We start from the raw sequence: 22,142 nt of genomic DNA, 5'->3' as shown, positions 1-22,142 counted from the left end.
AGCCAGCATACTACTCAACGGTGAAAAACTCAAAAGCTTCCCACTAAAATCTGGGAAAAGACAAGGATGCCCATTATCACCACTCCTATTCAACATAGTCCTGGAAGTCCTAGCCACAGCAGGCAGGAAAGAGAAAGAAATAAAAGGGATCTAAATTGGAAAAGAAGTGGTAAAAGTGCCATTATATGCTGATGACATGTTACTATATATAGAAAACCCTAAAAGGTCCATACAAAAGCTACTAGAGCTGATTGAAGAATTCAGCAAGGTAGCAGGTTACAAAATTAACGTTCAAAAGTAAGTTGCATTTCTTTACACTAATGATGAATCAACAGAAAAAGAAAGTAAAGAAACAATCCCCTTTAAAATAGCACCCAAAGTAATAAAATATCGGGGAATAAATCTAACCAAGGAGGTGAAAGAATTATACACAGAAAACTATAAACCATTGATGAAGGAAATTAAAGAAGACTTTAAAAAATGGAAAGATATTCCATGCTCTTGGATTGGAAGAATCAATATTGTTAAAATTGTCACACTGCCCAAGGCAATCTACAGATTTAATGTAATCCCTATCCAATTACCCAGGACATATTTCACAGAACTAGAACAAATCATAACAAAATTTATATGGAACCATCAAAGACCTAGAATTGACAAAGCATTACTGAAGAGAAAGAAAGAGGCTGGAGGAATAACTCTCCTGGACTTCAGACAATACTATAGAGCTACAGTCATCAAGACAGCATAGTATTGGTAACAAAACAGACATATAGACCAATGGAACAGAATAGAGAGCCCAGAAATGAACCCACAAACTTTTGGTCAACTCATCTTTGACAAAGGAGGCAAGAATATACAATGGAATAAAGACAGTCTCTTCAGCAAATGGTGTTGGGGAAACTGGACAGCAGCATGTAAAACAATGAAGGTAGAACACTCCCTTACACCATATACAAAAATCAACTCAAAATGGATTAAAGACTTAAACATAAGACAAGATACAATAAACCTCCTAGAGGAAAACATAGGCAAAACATTATCTGACATACATCTCAAAAATTTTCTCCTAGAAGAAATAAAAGCAAGAATAAACAAATGGTACCTAATGAAACTTACAAGCTTCTGCACAGCAAAGGAAACCAGAAGTAAAACAAGAAGAAAACCTACGGAATGGGAGAACATTTTTGCAAGTGAAACCGACAAAGGCTTGATCTCCAGAATATATAAGCAGCTCATATGACTCAATAAGAAAAAAATAAACAACCCAATCCAAAAATGGGCAGAAGACCTAAACAAGCAATTCTCCAAGGAATACATACAAATGATCAAAAGGCACATGAAAAAATGCTCAATATCACTAATTATCAGAGAAATGCAAATCAAAACTACAGTGAGGTATCACCTCACACCAGTCAGAATGGCCCTCATTCAAAAATCCACAAATGACAAATGCTGGAGAGGCTGTGGAGAAAGGGGAACCCTCCTACACTGCTGGTGGGAATGCAGTTTGGTGCTGCCACTATGGAAAACAGTGTGGAGATTCCTCAAAAGACTAGGAATAGACTTACCATATGACCCAGGAATCCCACTCCTGGGCTTGTATCCAGAAGGAAATCTATTTCAGGATGACACCTGCACCCCAATGTTCATAGCAACACTATTTACAATAGCCAAAACATGGAAACAGCCTAAATGTCCATCAACAGGTGACTGGATAAATAAGAAGTGGTATATTTATACAATGGAATACTACTCAGCCATAAAAACCGACAACATAATGCCATTTGCAGCAACATGGATGCTCCTGGAGAATGTCATTCTAAGTGAAGTAAGCCAGAATGAGAAAGAAAAATACCATATGTGATCACTCATATGTGGAATCTAAGAAACAAAACCAAAACAAACAAACAAAAACAAAGTGTAAATACAGGATAGAAATAGACTCACAGACAGAGAATACAGACTTGTGGATACCGGGGGGTGGAGGGTGGGAAGCGATAGCCCGGGATTTCAAAATTGTAGAATAGATAAACAAGATTACAGTGTATAGCACAGGGAAATATACACAAAATTTTATGATAACTCACAGAGAAAAAAATATGACAATGAGTGTGTATATGTCCATGAATGACTGAAAAATTGTGCTGAACACTGGAATTTGACACATTGTAAAATGATTATAAATCAATAAAAAATATTAAAAAAAAAAAAGACTGACAAGCCAATGAAAAATGGGCAAAAGGATTTGGACAGGTAGTTTTTAAAACTGGGCATACAAATAAAATATGATATTCAAATGAAAAAGAATAAATAAATAAAAATAAAAATAAAGGGTTCTTGCACACTCAGTTCCTTGGGACACAGAGTCCCAGGTGAAGCAGTGGCAGAGTCAGAGTACATGGCTGACAAGATTGCAGAGGACTCTGGGAGCAGGACCACTCACACTTTCTCCTCTTCCTGCCCCCACTCCCTCATTTCTCAACCCCCTACTGCCAAGAAACTGCAGTACATTAGAGAATATCCAGATAACCAAAAAAAGAGCTTTAGCAGAATTCTCTAGCATCATATGACATTACAAAATTAAGAATATTGCATCAATTTTCTGAATTAGATTTGTAACATAATCTTATAATAAAAAGTATTTTTTAAAGTTCTCTGTAAGATATATTTCCTCAAATATCCTGCCCAGAGCAAGATGTGAAGAAACAGTAATTGCGTACAATATTGTTGCCAACATGCTCCACCCTTCCACTCCCAGGAAGCCCCTGAGGCTCTTGGAAGACTTACGGAATACATGCACAATTCAAACCCCAGCTCGTACTATACCAGCAAAGTGCTTCTACTTCTGTAAGAAGCACAACTGTAACACACAATAAGGAAAAAGGAGGGGGGTGGGTGGGGGCGGGATTTCCCCCTCTACAACTCTTGAGTTCTTGTGGCTGGATTCATAAAAAAAAAAATGACGAAGGCAAATTAACAGGAGAAAAACAAACCAATTTTAATTCAAGCATGGAGGTCTTATTTCTACAAAATGAGAAGAAGAAAGAAGTGGCCAAAGAAAATAGCTTTATGCTTCCTAGACCAAGAGCAATCAATTTGTGAGGAACTGACAGAACAAGGAAACTTAGGCTTTGAGTGCTTAATTAGGAAATGATCTAAATAGAGCTTGGGCTTGGGGCAGTAAATGAAAGAAGTGTCAAGGTTTATTCGTACAGGCTTCTTGGCCAGAGTTCCCTGTCTCTGGAGATAAGGGTGTCCTTCCAACTTCAGATGCAGGGAGGGCACCTTCCACATGAGAGATTTATTTCCTGCTTTCAGGGAGACAGAGAGGAAGGTGAGAGTGTCCCTCTTGCATCTGCTGTTTCTTAAGTAACTTTAACTTAAAGTAATCAATATGCCAGTGAGGCACATTTGGGGGCTGCCTGCTCTGGGCTGCCACAAGGTACTCAGTCTTTTAACAACAGGAAAGTTGTTAGAAATAAAACATCTGATGCAAAAGTTAATATTGTCTCATCTTGAAACACAAATGGACTAGAACATATTGGTGAATTAATTGGCCCTGGGGATTTCATTTTCAATGGAAAAAAAAAGTAGTATTTCTAGTTCATTCTGGCAACTGGCTCAGCAATTTCCAATGCAGCTCCTTTCAACTTTTCACTAAAATACTCAAAGACAGAAAAAATAAATAAATAGCCACAACCAAAAAGAAAAGCATAACTATCAGACCATCTAACACTATAATCTTGGAGGGCCTGAAAATAACTGCAAGGCTGACAGAGCTAGGTTTGGAAAAACAATTCAGAATTCAGTGAATGACATACACTGGCTTCAATTTATGGGAAAATAAAAAGACAACCTAAAAATACAGGCAGGAACGTATCTGTTCCTTCAAACTCTGTTTCTGACCCAGAAAACAAGGGATTGTGTCAATCAGAAAATCATGTAACTGTTCTTCTGTGCCTGTCAGGTGCCAAAGGGATGTAAACTCACCCATGCCCTACTTCCATTTTCCTAAATTCAAAATGAGACTACAAATCCTAGAGAAAAATCAGATGATAGTATTAGTAGGGAATCTGGGGGCTGGTGAAAACTCAGAGAGTTCTCATAATTATACTTACATGAACAGCACTATACTCACAGTCTTCAATAAAGATCTAAAAGAAGAAGTAATATCTTTATCCACAAATTACACTAGCATGCAATTAAAAATACTGATAGATTCTGACAAAAACTTATTAAATTAATAAGTGAATTTTCCGATTCACTGGACAAAAAAATGAATATACAAAATTAATTGCATTTCTACAGATTATGAACTAATAATTTAAAAATGAAATTTTAAAATACTAGCTATAATAGCATCTTCAAAATAAAAATTTTAACAAAACATGAGCAGGAATCCTACACTGAAAATTATACAACATTACTGAGAGAAATTAAAGAAGACTAAATAAATGGAAAGCTATACCATGTTAATGAATGAGAAGACTCAGTATTATTAAGATATTCAATTTTCCCTAAATTGGTCTATAGAGTCAATGCAATCCCAATCAAAATCCTATAAAGCTTTTTGTCAAAACTGGCAAGCTAGTGCTAAAATTTACATAGAAATGCAAAAAACCTGGAATAGCCAATCATATGAGGGAAAAAAATATTTTTACTAAATGTTACTAAAATGTTGTGCTTGTGTTTCATGCAGTATTACTGTGGAAATGGCTGCTTGTACAGATATTAATAAGAAAAAAAGTATAGCCTATAACATGTAGCTCTGCCTTTGGGGCTGAGTGGAAATTAGCAAACACATCAAAGGAGAATGAAGACAATGAAAAATAACGAGAAAACTGTTAGAGGAAGCTAGTAAATGACAAAGCATGTTATGTAGAGACAAAAGCTTGTTTTAAAATACTACCTATAATAACTTGGAAGATAAAGAATGTACCTGATGAGTTCACGAACTTGAGTAAGGAGGTGTCTAGGTGAAATGCTGACAGCATCCCTCTAGCTGCGTGCGACAGGACTCCAAGAGAGATTACAGCTATGCTATAACCAGACAGCATACAAACGTAAGGAGAAAACTTTGAAGGCTCAGAAATTCCAGCACTTGCTGAGCTAGAACTATGTCCTCTACACCCAGATCCCTATGCATGTTACCAAACACAAGTTCCTGTGCTGGAGACACAGTGAGGCCAAACAAGCCAAAATGTCAGAATTTGGAGCAGAGGAAGGTGTCCTGCCAGGCCGAGCACGGAGAACAGGTGGCTCGTGCTCGTAACTCCCCGAACTCCCTGAAAGGTTTCAGCAAAGCATTTTTAAAAGCCGGGGGGTGTGGGGGTGTATGTGCAGGTGATCAGCTCGTGCACAGTTCTCTGACTAACTGATGTTGAGATAACGGGGGATTAACATTATCAGCCGTTAGTTGCCCATAAGTCTGGGGGCTCATGATCATCAAGCAGTTAATTTCTTCTATTTGGTGGCGGTTTTAGTATCTGTGAAATGAATCAGGAATTGTTCATCAGATATTGTTATCTAGATACTTTGGATAGGAGCTACAGCTGAGAATGTGGAGGACAGGTGTGTCCCATGAAGGCCCCACAGGGTCCTGCTCGGATACATGTATAGCCACGATCTCTGGGGTTTTTTGTTGTTGTTCCTTCCTTATATCTTCCTTTCTTTTATGTCCATAATGCTTACCACATCCAGTTTTTGCTTGAATTTCCACAGTATGGCCAAATTTTCAGCCATTAAAATTAACCAAGTTGAAGTATATCCACTGATTCTAAAAAGTTTGACAATAAACTGAGAAAAAAAAAGATGCCCTAAAAGTTAATATGCTAAGATCCATTTTTGTTAAAAAATAAAATGTTCCATAAAAGACATTACCAGATGACAAATATCATAGTATTTCAATGATTACCTTTGAATGGTTGGTAGCAAATTGGGGCATTTATTTTCACTTTTATTTTTAGTTTTTCTGCAATTACAAATTTTTAAATATAAACATGCTTTGATTCTGTATTCAAAGAAAAACAACAATCAAAAAGAAAGTCAGGTTTGACTGAGAAAAGAAGAAATTATGAAGATTCAAATCTTAAGTGATGCCACATTACTTCCTATAGTCAAGCTATACACTGGGAAAAGCAATTTCCATGCAAAAAACAAAACAGTAATGAAGAAAGTATCACCCGGCACAGACTAACTAGACTGTAACTGCAGATTGCTAACAGGGACCGTTAAATATAAAAATTGTTTCTCACTTAAACCACTAATGTGTCTTTAAGATAATAGCTGATTAATGATTTTCCTACACCCAAGATGAAGATGGTCAGTTAACTTCCAATCACATTTGGTTTCATATTTTATTCCTCCAAACTGCCAACAGCATATTGTTCCAGGATTATAATCAACATGGGGCGATTATTAGAATGTTAGATTGGATGCTTGCTAAATAGAAATATTCCTGAGATTTTGCCACTGGCAACATCATGGATAGACTTGGAGAGCGTTATGCTAAGTAAAATAAGTTAGAGAAAGACAAATACTTTATGATACCACTTACATGTGGAATCTAAAAAATACAACAAACTAGTGAATTAAACAAAAAAGAAGCAGGCTCACAGATATAGAGAACAAACTAGTGGTTACCAGTGGGGAAAGGGAAGCAGGGAGGGGCAATACAGGGGTAGGGGATAAAAAAAGGGGTTATTATAGGATTATATGATATGTGCAAAATTTTAAAATTGCAAAGCATTACAAAATTTAAAGAATACCTGATAAAAATTTTTTTTAAGAATTTATTTTAGATTCTTAAAATCTAGAAGCATTCCTAAAAATAAATAAGAGCATTCTATCTTAAATTTAGTAGTTTATTATCAATGTTTCCAAAATTATTATCTAAAATATTGGGGTAATTTAATGTGGTTTTATAAGAATGTAAAAAGAACAAATTCTCATCTTAAAATCTAAAAATTATATACGTAAATTCTAAACTCCAAAGCCACAAGTCAAGAAGCTGACACTTTTTGAATGACTAAAATGCCAAAATCAGCCCAGCCATCAAATACTACCAAGTTGACTTAAATAGTGCCTGGTGAGAATAGAAATCTATTTTTTAAAGCCAGCCGTCTATCACTTTACAGGCTCAGGCATCCTTGGCGTATAGTTTCCACAGTCAAACAGTCTGGTGTTTAGATTCAGCTGAGGCAACTTGCTCATGTGTTGAGCTTCCACAATGTGCAGTGTGCAGTGCCCAGAAGGAGGTGCTGCAGGGAAACACCGTCAGAGGAAGGCGAAGAGGCACAGTGGCTGCTTCTCAAACGCATCATTTTATGCCAACTACACTCCAATGATGGGAGTGCAGAACACGCCAGCAAAGCACCCAAGGCTGAATTTGGCCTCAGGAGAAAAGGATGATATTCTTAGAGTTCTGTGTTAGGCACAGAAGGATGAAGCCACAGAACTTAAAATGAGTATTTCGGGACTCTGTTGTGAACAGACTACAGACGTGGATTATGCCTATACAAGGAGTTTTGCTAGAAAATGTTTTCTAAATGGTCTAAGTCTTATGAATTTCTTTTTCTAAATACTCAAAGTTTTATGACTTTATGCCACCACTCCGCTCTGTAAACTTGGCAAAGGCAAGCTGCTTACACTCTCAGCATTCTTTACAGTTGGAGGCAGCATAAAGTGAAGGAAAGCCTCTACTATTATGGGCTGTGGATCCTACGGCAAGTCCTTTAAGACCCGAAAGTTTCAGTCTGCTGATCACTAAAAATGGACAATTTTTTTAAATCCTACCTAATATACTAAGTTTTAGAAACAATCCAACTAAAACCAAAAATCAATCATAAGATGCATTTTTAATCTATTTTGTTTCTTATTATGAATAATATTTCCAATACCTACTGCCTAATTGACATGTAATGAGTAATCATGTTTTTCTATGTCCATAATATTTCCACAAAAATGGATGTTCACATAACAAAAGGGTATGTCCAATTGACATTATTAATTAATAATGCAGAAAACATTTTTTTTTCTATTTTTGCATGTGTTTAAGTGAAGAGCATGTAATTATACAACTACATCATTTTTCACAATGGCAAACTAGTGGAAATACCTTTTCACATAGAGAAATAACTCTCCTCATCTCAATCAGTGAAGCTACTCATCTATATTTGGTTATACTTTCAATTTTTCTCACTAGACTTTTATCTTTTTTTCCCTTTAGTCCTGTGTCATCTGGTGGCATGCCTGAGTGTATGGAAAACTAGTAGAAATTAAATTTTATGAATCAATTTAGGTTGTAAGTGCTATAGATTACCTCATAATTCACTTTATAAATTTATTTCTTAATTCATCTATTTATAAACTCAAAAACTGTTATACTGGTTTTCTTAAAGAGGGTATGGTGGGGCACAAAGGTGAAATGAGTAGAACACATCACTGCATGGTACTCTTTGGACAATATGTTACTTTCATAGCAAAACACACACGTGGAAAAGCATGTTGTCATAATTAACAATTCAAGGGAAAAACAACCTACCATTTCAATCATGAATGTCAGAGATATAGGCTTTTACAGTAGCTAGTGAAATTTCAAATTCAATGTTATTTTCTGCTGTGAAAATCTAGGTAATAATCATCTCTTTTTTTCTGTGCAAGGAAAATAGGACCCATTTTTGTAGATGTCATACCATAGAAAACTACTTCCACAGAACAGGGTGATCCATTGAAACGTCAGTTAGTAAAGATCAACAAGTAAGTACTTTCCAAGTCATACGAGGCACTGCACATCTTGCTTTGTTAACATTCTTCATTATATTTATTATTGATTTCATGGTGATATTTAACAGAGCAAATAAAAAGACTTTAGAGTAAAGGGGAAAAGAAATCTTTCAAATAAACACAAGATTCAGTCTACAACATTCTTAGATTATAGAATAGAGGGGTGAATGAGTGGCATATTGTATTTACACAATGCCTCATGTTTTCAAATCACCTTTTTAATCTTTTATTAGAAGACCACAAGATGTCTACACATGTATAGGACCATCCATAAGAATCTATCTTCCCATAAGGAAACCTCATTTAAATATGACTTGTAAATATAATGCTAATGAGGTTATACTAACTTCTAATGCAGTGGGGGAATTGTCAATTCAAAGAGTAATTAATGAAACATAAGCTATAATGCTGGATGTGATAATGCCAATGACTTGGGTAATTAAAAGGGTATTTGCATGTGGATACTGAAGAATTTGCTCCAAACAGATTGATCAGGGGAGAAGTTCTCTGGCTGATAAGATAATTCTAGTTCATTATAATTACATGAATTATAATTTATAGCATATAAAGTGAAATAAAACCACCCTGCTATATTTATTTTGACCCTCTACTTACCAAATACTATCATCTGAAGTTGATTTTGTTTCTCAAATATTTGCTCCTAAGGCAAAGAGAATGCAGTGATCCACAGACGTGCATTCTAGCTGTTATTTCTCCAAAATAGTAATCAATCTATTTATATTCTATTCCGTAAAGACACCTATTAGCAATTTGATTAACACATATTAACTACTCTCCCAAAACAAAATGCCACCCTGGTGATCTTAGGAAGGTAAATCAATGAGAAACTGAACTCAGGACTGTTTAGGGCCTTGACAAGGACTAGTTTTCCCACTGCCGCCCTCCTCAGACCCGGTGTAGCACAGCAAAATGGCTTTTACTTATGTATTAAAATATATTTTTCTAAATATAACTTTTATAAAGAATTAAATAATAATCAAAGAAATTTCAGACATTTAAACTTGCTTTTCTTTAGTCATTCTGTTTTTTCTTCCTTTATTATTTTAGGGAATACATAGCTCACTTGACTTAACATCACTTAACTTCCTTCAATCTTTGTTTCTATATCTATAAAATGGCAATGGTTCCACCCACACTTCAGGTTTGTTCTCAGGATTGTGGTATATGTATCATAGATTATGTAATAAATATATTACAGTATGTATTTATATGTATATAAAAAGCATAGCACAAAATCTGGAACATAGTTACTATTACCAAGGGAGAATACAAAATCCCCAAATCTCAGCACTAAATTTTTCCAGCCAGTATCACATGCTGTTGCCTGTAACATCACACCATCTTTGAACATCTGGCAGCTCTAATGTCCCATTGCTGGCTCAGGCCACAAACCCACACTTGCACCACACTCATCACCTACTACTTTACCAGGACACATGCCATGCCTGGCACATTTCTCCACACAGTCCACACACCAATGTCACAGATGCTTCATTTGGAATCACCACCTGTCACTCCACTGAAATGGGTCTGGAAATGAATATCCCTGCCTTGCATGGAGCTCCTGAAGGCCAGATCCCAAAGTATGGTTGCTTGGACTCCGAGATGTATTGGATTTCTATATATTCCACCAGATTGTATACATAATGAAAAGCTGCTGGATGCTTTGGATAGGTTTTTTTCAGAAACAGACTCTGAGACAGACACTTTCATACTGGGAGCTTATTGAGCATACTCAGAAGCAACACCAGCAGGGGTGTGCTGGAACCAACCTGTACCAACCTGCAAGAAGAAAATTTGTGCATCGCTTCCAGCTGTGTTCAATGATGTCAAGTTGGTAGTTTAAAATTGGCCATGGTGGGAATCTATATCTTGGAAACTGACAGATGCAACAAAGAAGGGTGTCCCTCCTTCCCGATTACCACCCTCCCCAACCAGGAGCTTCCATTGTTGAACAGTTACCAGCACACCAGTGCCCGACAGAGAGGAGGGTAAACCAAGACTAGGCAGAGGAGGAAGCTGGTCTTATGCAGGCCAAGAAACTAAAGTTGTTGTTCTGCCAAATACCAAGTACATCCATTCCAACTTTACATCTAGGGAGTGGGTAATAACCACTGGTCCATGGCCCCTAGTGGACACAATTTTTGACAAACTTGGGCCAGAACATTATTTATTTATTACCTGGCCCACCTCTGCTCTGATTCTAAATGGGGGATTGTGATGACACTGGGTGTCCAGTATCAACATCAGCTGAGACTCTATGTCCAACAGCTCTTGAAATATCTGAATGTTCCCCTTTCCCAAGTGTAAGAGTTGCCTGAGTACATGACTAAATTATCTGCTATAAAAATATTATCCGTACAACTCCAGATTAGCAGCATGATGCACCTAATTCAGGTCCAGAGATTTGGTACAGGACGTCTACTGGGGACTGTGATCTCCTGGTCCCTTATCACCTACAGGGAGGTGAAGGAAATCGGATTGCACAAAGAGAGAAAATGAACTAAGGTGTATTTCAACAGAAGCCTCAGCCAGTCCCACAGGGACCAGAGTATAGCCTTGACCGAGGCAGGCCCCCTCTGCTGAGGGCAATTTCCATAGTGGGATGCAACAGGGTATTTGGTGCCAAGAGTAGAGCTAGGAAGCAGACTCAGCTGTGAGTCCTTAGTCATCAATATTTTGTCACTTAGGGGGTGGTCTTGCAGTGAAGGGCCTCAGCAGCACACCTCAGTGTCCATTACCCTGGGTCAGGGTAAATTAAGAGCCCCAACACTGCATGCAGAACCATTATTCTCCAACAATCCTAAAGACGTGAGTTCAGCTTAGAACCAATCTCCTTCTCAGTCTGCATTCTCTCTCAACAATGCTTAAAGTTCTTCCTTGAACTTTTGCATTTACCTCTTGCACATACCCCAAGGCTTTCAGAGATATTCATATGAGTATAAACATTAATCAACGTCACTTGGGTTTGTTTCTTTTCCAGAAGGTTTTTCAACTCTGGTGTATTTCTGATTTAACCCATGTAAAATGAGATAATTCAGAAATATACCAAAGGTGAGGGAGAATTTCCAGCCTCACAAAACCAATACTGATGACGCTTCTGCAGGGCTACGTGTTACAACTATTATCGCTGGACCATTGCTGGTCATCTTCAGTAATACTGAAGACATTTTTATAGCAGGTGTTTAGCTTACAAAATGCACTGGGTGCTGTCGGCAGGAAGAAGGAAAAAATAATCCTCCCGTTAGGATAACCAGACAGTTAAGGAAAGACCTTGACACATGGGTCATGTTGTCAGAAAGTTTCAGAGGCACAGTCATATGGTAGTTGCAATCAGCATCTAACAAGGAATTAGTTTTGTTTACACACACTTCAGCGGGGAGAAAGATTATGGAGGATATTTCCAAGGCACCAAGTTTGCTGGGAACTGATGAAATATTGAATGACATCCTAAAAAATAACTTTTCTGGAACTGATACTGAGTCTGAATAACTGGCCATGCTGAGAGAGGGATGAGCTAATAGGTTTCAGGTAATTTTCTATCCAAACAAGCTTGGGGTAGCTTAAGAAATTAACAAGCTTTCTGAGATGATTCAAGATAATAGGAAAAAAAAACTGTAATGTGCAATATGCTCTGGTGGCAATTCTTAAAAGTCATCTCTGTGACTGTCAAGTGATGACACCATAATCACAATGCTGGCATCCATAAACCTGATTCAGAGATTTCTGTGAATCCAATATTCTCAACAATTTTATTCATTTTCGAGATCTGCATTAGGAACTAAAAAATACAATGGGCTTTTATGCATCCTGGCAAGACACAATGTCCTAATGTGAATCTATACTGATTCTTGACTTCATATCAGGGTTGACATTCTCCCATTAGATTTGTAAGGGGAAGGGGGTGACTTATTCCCCCAGACAGGCAGTGGATGGGGAAGGCAAAGCCTAGGCAAATGTAACTCCTCACCATGATGATTGAATACAAGGCTAGCTCCGGGCCAGGCCATCTGTAAAACCACAGGGCCAATGGCATAATGTGTTGCATGGAATCCAGCTGTGCTGAGGATGGCTGTGCATTAATGACACTAGCTTACATAGATCTGATTATATTCAGGACAACCCTGAAGATTCCTTGTTCACCATAGACAGCAGAAAGCCGTGGATCTATTTTTACTTATTGACAACAGCTTTAAATTCGGTAGGAAAAGTATGACTTAAAGATGAGTTAGGCAGAAATGCAAATATTTTATTCATCCTAGCATTAACAATAGCTCAGGGTACACATTCTATTTCCCTTCCTCTGTCAGAAACACTTCTATTTTTGAATCAAATAATACAGAGTTTGATTCTCCTTTTGCACTTTGGGTCTAAGCAACCACAAATGAAATATGAATACAGCTCAGACCCTGACTGGTCTTTAGTATGCACCCCCCTCTCTTTCCTCTCTGCCTCCAACCAGGCCGTGGTATGAGGGCTATAAGCCCCCAGCACATGGATGCTATGCACTATAACAGAAAACCAGTCCTGGAATATTTTGTATTAAGGTGGGGCAGGGCTTGAGTTGGGAGATAAACTTGCATGAGTATATTTCAGGAGACTTGAATCTATAAAATTTTTAGAGGTACGTTATTACCCTAAGTGGTGATACAAGTCACACTGTATCAGGTTCCTCTGTTGAAAGATTATTTTGCATTGTTAATACTCCAATACTTCAAATTTACTCTTCATATATAACACAGTAACACCTCTGTCACAGTGCTGATAATCACACTGGCTCTGTGGTTTTACAAATGGCCTGGTCCAGAACTAGTCTCCCTGTATTCAATCAGCTCTTCCAGGAGGAAAGTTTTCCTGGCCTTGGTCTTCACCCCATACTGCTTGCCTGGTGCTTTCTCTAACTATTTGAGATGGTTGACAGTGACACAGGAGAAATAAACTTTCATTGTGTTAGACGACAGAGACCTCTTTTAAATCCACAGAATAACCTAGACTATTCAGACTTGATTTTAACCAAATCACACACATTTAATTTAAAAATCAAAATTATCATTCAACGGTATTTTCCTTCAGCATTTTGAGGCTATAAACCCATTATATTTTGAGATCTGCTATTACTGATGAGAAGTGTGTTGTCAATTTAAAGTGAATTCTTGTAAGTAATCTTTTCTTTCTGATAGCTTTTATAAGAATTTTGTTTTTGAAATCATGCCATTTTACCAAGATTTCTTTGTGTGAAATTTGTTTTCATTTTTTTCTTGCCTGAAACTCAAAGTACTCTTTCAATTTGAGAATTTATGGTTTTCTTCAGCTTTAGAAAACCTAACCATGACTAATTAAAATATCACCCTTTAGACACATATTGGCTCTCATTCTGGCTTCCACATTCTGTAACTAGTATTTTCATGTTTTCCATCATTTTCTCTCCCAGTGGTGCAGTCCAAGTGATTTCCTCAGACTTACTGTCCAGTTCATGCATTCTCTTTTCAGCTGTCCAGTTTACCATTCAGTCTTTGCATTCAGAATATTTTTATATTATAGACCCTTTTAAACTTCCTAATTCTTTCACACTTTTCTGGTTCCTATCTTATGACTACTGCTCTTTATTTCTTTGAATAGTTTAAATAAACACTGTGAATCTTTTTCAGACTGTTTTGTTATTTCTAGTTCTAAGCATCTAAATTCTTCACTTACTGGATCTGTGACTCTCTCCTACCGTAGTTTAGTCTGTGTGATTCAAACACTTTCACCAGGAGCTCATCTTCATCCTGTCATTCTGTATTCCTTTTCTGGGAAGTCAATTATGTTCTGGACTGAGAAAATGTCTGACATGGCAGTTTCTTGCTCAGCACTGCACGTCACAGGTATGTCACTAGCTCTTAATTTCTTGACCCCTCACATGCATCTGATACAATCCCAAAGTTCTCATTTTTCAAGGGCATTTCCCCCATGGACAAGCTAATGGAAGATAAATGTTCTTGCTACTTCCTAGAGGCTGAGGATGGAGCTTTTCTGGTGTTTATTTCAGGGATGAGGCAGTTCTTGATGATTCTGGCTTTAGGCAAGAAGCTTAGTACTAGTTCCTGAGGCATGTAAGAGTTATAGTTAAAAATTCCTCCTTTTGTGTGTATCTAAAACACAGAGCCAAGCTGTTAAGACTGCAATACATTTTTGATAACCCCATGGAGACAGTGGCAGAAGCCCTTTCTCACAGCTCTGATGTCACGTGTTTTCTTCATTTTTGTCTCATGGTGATTTCTCTCGTTTTTGAGCTTAGCAGTATTTCCAGAAATTCTTTGGTTTATTTTCAGCAGCATTTGCTTGTCTTTGGCTTATTTTCACTAGCACTTGCTTGCGTGTAGAGCTGTTTGTGTCCAATTTGACATACTTATTGTGTAATCTAAAACTGGGTCATCATGGCATTTTAATTGGGATTGAGCTAGAACTATAAAACAGAGAGAGACTAGATGCCTAGCACATCTAAGAGAATGCCACAGGTCTGCACAGACTCAATATTTCTTACACATTTTCAATATTCCAATAAGGCTTTGAGGTTTAATTTATGCAAAAATATGAACATCTGTCATTAAGTTTATTCCTGGGAATATTTTAAACTATATTTCCTACCTATTTACTGGTGTTATAATTGTCTTGGCAAACTCCAAATTATTAGATACAGACATTAACCCATGAGGAAGCCACTATATTAGTCCAACTGGAAGAAAGGGTCTTGAAATAGAGTAGTAACCATGGAAACAAAGAAAAGCTCAGATTTAAGAGATATATTAAAATTACACTTAACAAGATTTGATGGTCAGATATGAGGAGTGGAAAAGAGAGGCGTCGAGGATGGCATGCCTGTTTCTGCCTTGATGGTGGATGCAGGCACCACTGAAGACTGGTGAAGGAGCAGGTGTGGGGTGAGGATGGGAAGATTAGAATATGAGGATGGGAACTTCATAATAAACTTATATCAATAAAACTTTCTATTGAAAAATTTATTGTGCCATTGAAGGAACATATTTTGGAGTAAGGCACAGCTTCCTGGAAACAAATGAGCCACTAGAGAGGATCTGAGTAATAAGAGAGCAGAAAGGAATGGCCAATAAGAAGGCCTGGGATCTAGAAAAGATTCCTGAACGTCCTCTCTCAGAGAACTTGGGATGAGGCAGGAGGTCAGGAGCAGCTCCTTCATGCAGCTGTAGCAAAGACATTGAGATGGCATTCAGAACACTCCATTTCCATATCTGACCCATCACAGCTATTACAGCCTTCAGTGCTGAAAAAACAGAATTTGGCTTTCTGCAGAAATAGATTCATAGACATAGAAAACAAACTTATGGTTACCAAAGGTGAAAGGGGAGGAGAAAGAATAAACTAGGATTTTGGGATTAGCAGATACACATTACTATACATAAAACAGATAAACAACAAGGTCCTACTGTATAGCACAGGGAACCATACTCAGTATCCTGTTATAAACCATAATGGAAAAGAATACAAAAAAGAATATGTGTGTGTGTGTATGTGTGTGTGTGTGTGTATATATATATATATGTTATATGTATATATATATATCTGTGTGTGTATATATATATATATGTTTTATATATATATATAACTTAACCTTTTTGCTGTACATCAGAAACTACCACAATATTGTAGATCAACTATACTTGAATAAAAAATAAACGAATAAAATAAAAATAAAATGTCTTTCTGTATTGAGCAAGAGAAACAAAATGTCCAGCTCCTTGAACTACTCTAAACAGATCTGGCAGTGGAGAAACATATCCTTCTTAGCAGCAGTCCAGCATCTTTACGCTGGAGTCATCAGCACAGTCATTAGCATCTTAATTAAGCTGCTGGCACTTTATGTGTGAAGTAGATGCAGTGCATTTGTAAAGGTTTTTGCTGGATGCTCAGGCTGTGATCGAACATTGAAAGACAGCCTGGGGCACTTCTTGTCCACCCCTGCGCATGGCCCCAACGAGAAGGGAATGGCTTCACTGAGAGACAAATACGTGCGAGGGACTAATCAGCCAGTTAGAGCTATTATCAGAGCAACTGAGCCACCGAAGTGACAGCATGACTGAAGTGTAGACGACATTCTCTTCTGCCTTTGCTGCAAACAGGAATCCATGTGCAGGCACCCTCTATGTCAGTCTTCTTAAGGAAACCATCATGGAATTTCAGCATTGCCAACTTCAGAGATGGCTTCTTTTCAAGCTAGGAGCCTCTGTGAAGTTACACCAAAAATGAACCGACAGAAACACAATCAATTCCATGACGGGAAAAGGAAAAGGACATACAGCTGTATTAATTGCTTTACTGCCCTTTCCACCAAAGCAGATGATGAGATCCATGGCATCACACACTCACAGTCATCTCTTCTCTAACGGGGAGAGAAGTCAGGGGGAAAGGAAAGAAGAAAAAGCTTCCGATACGGCTTCCTTTATGGGTGCACCGACTTTTGGAAAAGGTAAGAATGTCTTAATTAGCTAATTAATTATACAAACATACTTTGATGTCCTACCACTAATGAGGCTTTCGTACACCCAGGAGAACAAACATGAGAAGGAGGACATCCCCAGTCAAGCTCAGGTATGTGAGGCCAGCCACTAACAAACGTATAGAAAAATCCTTTTGGTGCTTTCAGCCTCTTTTTTCCCCACACCATTTCTTATTTCCCATTACTCTTCCCTCCTTTCAGTCATCTACCTTCAAAGTCTCTCAGAAAAATCCCTGACAACATCCAATGACCTGTTTAAATGGCCTATTTAAAACAACTAAAAGAGGATGAGAGAATGATCCTTATGGTAATAAAAAGTATAAATTTAAACAAAAAGGCTACATTATACACACTAGTGAAAGTCTTAAACAAACACAAGAATGGTTGATATCAATATTTTTAATACAATTGTTTTTTTATTCCCCACTTGTTTTTTTCTAATCTACTTCACAGGCAGCTGAGAGAGTAAACATAATAAAATGCATTTTAATCATGTCACTTTTCACATGAAAAACTTTAATAGCTTTTTAATGATCTTAAGATAAAAATCAAATCCTTGAAGTAGGCTTCCAAGATTTGCACAAGCTCCTATGCCATCTAGTGCCCCTCTCTCCTTTTTAGCTCAAAATGCATTAACCCACTGGGCTTCCTTTTAGTTATTAGAGTAGATCTTCCCACAGCAAGAGACTTTATGCTTCCTTTGCCTCCACTGGTTTATGGGGCCCTCCACTCTCCCAACTCTCAAGCCACCTCCCCTACACACACCCACACACCCCTTCTCATCATCTACATACTTCTTTTTTCAGTTCTCCCTTTAAATGTCAGTTCCTTGGAGAGAGAAAGTCTTCCTTCTCCTGCTCTGTTCCTCTCTCCCACAGCACTGTGCTTCTAACCACCCAGCCCCATAAGGCTTTTCACATGTGGTTACTGTACTTTTTAAGGTAATTACTATTTAATTTCCTTTCTTCCATCTGTATAGTAACCTCTACAGGGGCAAGGACCATGTTTGTTCTGTTTAATACTGTCCGCCTGGCATACACATGCAGGCAGGTACATTAGTAGGTATTCGGTAAGCATTTATGGAATGAATAAATGAATGACTAGAATATGCAGATCAATAAAAATGAGAACACTTAAAACATAAATTCTGAAATTAGACTCAAATTAGTTCTGAGTTTCTTGACAAACAAAGAAAAGAGGAAATTGATCAATTTTGATCAATTGTATAAGGAGAATCAAATCAATTCTTCAAGGCAACAAAACCTTTCCTATTTCTTAAGAATACAGAAAACTTTCTCAAGGAGGTAATTTTCCTTCACAGTTCTAATCATGAATTATACGTGTATGATCATCAATGGGTGTATCCTAGACTCCAAAGTTCTCCAAGGGACAGGCCTTGTGTGTTTCCCTTACGAAAACACCCCAGGACACAAGGCAGTGTCTGAAATATCAGGAGACTCTGCTACTAACCCATTTATTCTTTCATTCAACAAATATTTACTAAGCAGTTACTATCTGCTCATCACTGCCTAAGATAGTAAAGAAATGCCAGGAGTAAATGATGGAAATAGTATACCTTATCACTTTACAGCAACAGTGGTCACAAGTTTCACTTGGGTACTTTGAGTTCTCGTTGTTTTTGCTGCTGTTGTTGGCATTTGATAAAGTATGAGAGATAACATTAAAACATGGTAAAACTACGTAATAAGGAGCTTAACGAAAGTTTTCCAAATAGTTCACCTCTGAAAGGTTCAGCTTGTTTCAGGATAGAATTGGGAGTAACTAGAGGAGGCAGGAGAGTGCAGGCCCCTTGGTACCACTTCTCCAGCTGAATTCACAGCAGAACCTGAAGGAAGAAATACTCAGGTCGGAACTTGCTGATGACAGCTGGGAGTGCTCAAGCTCCTCTGTGCTCACTCTTGTTCCCAAGCATTCTGTAGGTTGGGGCTGGCTCACCAGATTTTCTTTTCTTTGCAGCAGGAGTCAGTAGAGAGCCAAACTACTTTTCTTTCTTCTTTCAAGTCAGCCTAGTGTTTTCAGCATCCCAGCTCCATGCAGCGATTTTCATTTGAAGAACTTTGCAGTAAGTTACTGCATAGAAATATATAGAAGGTGGTGGGGGAACCAAAAACAGAATCATGATTCTTGGGCTGTCGTTCCTGATTCCATCTGGAGATGGTAGCTTGATGTTACACTAAACTTAAGCCATTAGACTTTAATTCACTAAAGGAGAATACACTCATCATCAAAAGAAATGAGTCATCCAATCTCTTCTCCTTCAAAGGCACATTCTAAAGCACAAAGTTTAGAAGAGGCAATCGACAATGATTCACCACTCATCTTTCCAGGAGATCCTTCTTTTTTTTTTTTTTTTTTTTGGAAGCACAGTTGATTTACAATGTTGTGCTAGTATATATTCTTTTTCAGATTCTTTTCTATCATAGGTTATTACAAGATATTGAATAGAGTTCCCTGTGCTATACAGTAGGTCCTTGTTGACTATCTATTTTATATATCATAGTGTGTATATGTTAATCCCAAACTCCTAATTTATTCCTCCCCTCTTTCCCCTTTGGTAACCATAGTTTTTCTATGTCTGTGAGTCTCTGGTTTGTAAATAAGTTCATTTGTATCATTATTTTAGATTCCACATATAAGTGACATCATATGGTATTTTTCTTTCTCTTTCTGGCTTATTTCACTTAGAATGATGATCCCCAGATCCATCTATGTTGCTGCAAATGACAGTATTTAATTCTTTTTTTATGGCTGAGTAATATTCCATTGTATAAATATACCACATCTTCTTTATCCAGTCATCTGTCAATGGACATTTAGGTTGCTTCCATGTTTTGGCAATTGTAAATAACAGATTCTTTGCATGTGTACGGACCTCTGCCATTGTGATCCTCTCTCATAATTTCTCTGCACCTCATGAAATCTGGTTATGAACATCAATGACCCTCCTGAGGGTTCTGCAGAGAAGATCACTCCCCTTGTAGATGAATTTGGGCAACAGGTAAACTCAGTCTTCCTCAAAAAGCAGGACTAGATAGCTGCTTTCTGCTAAAGGGATACATCCTTACCAGAGCCATGGCTTTATTGAAGACATTTAATAACTGGACATCACTTTCCTTTACTATAAAATAGGGACAACAGTATGTCTTGTCTCTGCCACAGGCTTTTCTAAGGATAAAGTGATGATAGACATGTGAAAATGCTCCCTGACATTTCCAGGGGTGGGAAGGATATGAGGTTAAGCTCTTCATTCTTGATGAGCAAAAACTACTCCGCATATTTTGCAGGCATTTTTTAATCCTCTTCCACTCAGCTTTCCCATAGAATGTATGTGAAGTATTTGAGTTCAAGGTTAAAGGAAGGCTTACATGTTCTACTCCCATCAATGTTTATCACCAGAAATATATTGTACATACACAGCAGATTCCTCTTTTGCCTGATAATATGCATACTTACATCTCTCTAGATGAAAATATTAGAAAGCTTGCTATGTGATTTTAAAATTAGTTCAATTTAATTTTTGCTCCAGTTATTATCACAATCCTAAATCTATTTGGACATTTGAAAAAATAATGCAGAATAAGGTAGGCAAACTTTATTTATTTATTTTTTGCAAAACAGGAAAGAATATCAAACCAGAAAAACCATAAGAGTTTCAAAAACAAAATACAAAATTTCACATCCTACTTCAGTGAAATAGTCCAAATGAGAGAATCAAATTGCTGTTATTCTCATTTAAATAGCTCAGCAATATCTAAAACAAATGAGTCACAAGCTTGTTTTTGTATCACTTATCTCAGATTTCCCTTTCAGGAACATTTTTGGAAGTAGAAATAATGTCAGTGATAGCTTCATCTCATGTTCTGGAAAAACAGAGCAGAAAATTGCCCACCCCTGGTGCATTAGATGAAGAAATGCCTAAATTATTCAAATAACCCACAGTACCCATGCTTGCACTGACTTCTGAATGATTCTCTTTGATACAAGTTACTTCCTTAGAGTGGGCATTCAGCTCTAATCTTCACTGCCCTTCATTTCTCAGAATTTTCTCCTCCATAGTTCTGTTTATTTATCACAGGATTGTCAAAGCCTTAGTTGATTTCTTGACTACCAGAATGGGGAGGCCTATATCAAATCTGTGTTCAGTGGCTTTACTAGCCGGGAAAGTGAGTGCCATTCATTCACTCAGTCATTCAAGAACATTTATTCATGTACTAGAATAATGTTAAATACACGAGATACAGAGGTTAAAGGCCACAATTCTTGCATTCAAGGGTGTTACTCAATTGGTCTAGACAATTAAGGAGAAGATTACTATACAGACATACACAAAACAATCACAAGCACATACAAACATCCAAGTACACACACACAGATGGACATAAACACAAATTTCTATGAAAGTACAGATAAAAGGTCCCTAATTCAGATTGAGAGAAAATCCATCAAACCTTGATGGAGATCATATTTGAATTGAGTCTCAACAAGGAAAGCAGATTTGCTCCCCAATGGGTATTTGACAATGTCTGGAGGCATTTTTAGTTGTCACAACTGGGGGCTTGCTACTGACATCTAGTGAGTAGAGGGAAGACACACCATGCAACACCATGCAATGCACAAGGCAGCCCCCCACAACAAAGAATTATATGGCCTAAAATGTCGATAGTGCCACGTTGAGGAACCTTATTGTAAAGGATAAAAATGCAATTTAGATTGATTTAACCAAGCAAAAGGTTCACATATTTGAAAAGTCCAGTGGTATATTCATTCATTGAACAAGTAAACACTGAGTGCCTACTAGGTT

This window comes from Camelus bactrianus, chromosome 4, assembly GCF_048773025.1.
Source record: "Camelus bactrianus isolate YW-2024 breed Bactrian camel chromosome 4, ASM4877302v1, whole genome shotgun sequence".
NCBI lineage: Eukaryota > Metazoa > Chordata > Mammalia > Artiodactyla > Camelidae > Camelus > Camelus bactrianus.
The sequence above is the reverse complement of the archived record's forward strand: the minus strand, read 5'-3'. Positions refer to the sequence as shown.